The 1,582-nt window shown below is 38.9% G+C and overlaps 1 protein-coding gene across 3 annotated transcripts in view; it reads left to right on the forward strand.

Annotated features, from left to right (window-relative positions):
• Nucleotides 1-1,582, forward strand: part of JAKMIP2 (janus kinase and microtubule interacting protein 2) — a 152,582-nt gene that overhangs the window by 88,180 nt on the left and 62,820 nt on the right. The gene's annotated exons all lie outside the window — the stretch shown is intronic.

Below are 1,582 nucleotides of genomic sequence, written 5' to 3' on the forward strand. Positions count from 1 at the left end.
CCCATAAATCAGATCAGAACTAGGCTTTACACAGACAGCATCACCACCTGTGTGGGGAAGGCTGGGTTCATTAAATAAACCTCCATGACCTCTAGAGAGAAATGTAGTACAAACCACGATGCGAGCCATGTGTGTGATTTAAAAATTGATTGTAACCACAATTTTAAAAGTGAAAAGAAACAATTAGTTTTAATAATATACTTTATTTAACCTAATTTGCCCCAAATGTTTTATAATTTCTATATGTAATCAATATAAAAAATTATTAATGATATATTTTACATTCTTCACTTCACACTAAGTCTTTGAAATCTAGTATATATTTTATGCTTAAAACAAGTGTCAGTTCAGGCTTATGACATTCCAGGCACTCAGTGTGACTAGTGGCCACCGTACTGGACAGCACAGCTCTAAAGCATATGAGATAAGAGGAAGACGGTTGTCGAGGATGCCTGGCTGCTTATTTTGCCAAGTCTCCTTGTGCTCCGAGTCCTTTTAGAAGGATCAACATGGGAATAATGGCCATGCCTTTAAAATAAAGTATTCATAAAATGTCATGTGGGCGTAGAAAGTTCTATTCCAACTAAAGGTATGTAAACTATAAAGGTAAGTAAAATTTCAGACATTTTTCCTTTCATTATAATAGTTCCAATAAGGAGTTTAAATCTTAACATTTTTCGGCTGGAAGGGCTCTTAACAATTGTTTTATGAAAGCTTCTGATTTTACAAATGACAGAGACTTGATAGCTTGATATTACTGAGTGAGATACTACTCCTGGAGCTACCCAATTCTTCCCTTTTTCCAGGTTACTGTGTGTGTGTGTGTGTGTGTGTGTGTGTGTGTGTGTGTGTGCGCGCGTGCACATGACAGAGACAGAGAGGAACAAAGACAAGCAGCAGAGAAGAGGTAGGGGAAGAAGACAGTAGAACATGAACCATGAGGCTTTTTCAAGCTACAAATGCCAGGTCCCCAGCCTGATCTGCTGAATCAGAGACAGACTCACAGGCAGGTTAAGGATGTGCCATTGCTGATCCATAAGGAGACCATTGTAACAAAATGTGGGGGTTTTTTTTTAACCAGAATACCTGAATGGTGGTAAAGTTAGAAGGAATACTTTGCTAAACTACATGGTGTCAGCTTAGTGGGGAGCAAGAGAAGGAGATAAGAGTAGGGAGAGAGCAGGGTGCAAAGAGGCATCCATGGAGCATGCAGAAATAGCAAGAGCTGCTAAACTTCTTTAACAGAGAGGACCCAGTGGGCTGCAGGGTTTGGGGGCTGGCGTGGGTGTATGTATAAAGTTTGGGATGAAGCCAAGTTGCCATAGTAAGAAACGGAGGTGAAGGGTATATCAATTGTCTTCACTCTTCACCTTCCCCTTAGCAGCAGCATCTTCTCTTCTAAAAGAAAAGAAAAAAAATTGGGAAATATTTTATAATATTACTTTAGGCACAATTTACAAGTCTGATTATGATATTAATCATAATCAGAACTATGAACTATCTTGAGACACCCACATTTATCAGTTTGGACCTAGCTAGAGGTGTTTAGTTTACAAACTAAACTAAACACCTGTACACCAAT

The sequence above is a fragment of the Pteropus vampyrus genome, unplaced genomic scaffold (assembly GCF_000151845.1).
Source record: "Pteropus vampyrus isolate Shadow unplaced genomic scaffold, Pvam_2.0 Scaffold552, whole genome shotgun sequence".
NCBI classification, from domain to species: Eukaryota; Metazoa; Chordata; class Mammalia; order Chiroptera; family Pteropodidae; genus Pteropus; species Pteropus vampyrus.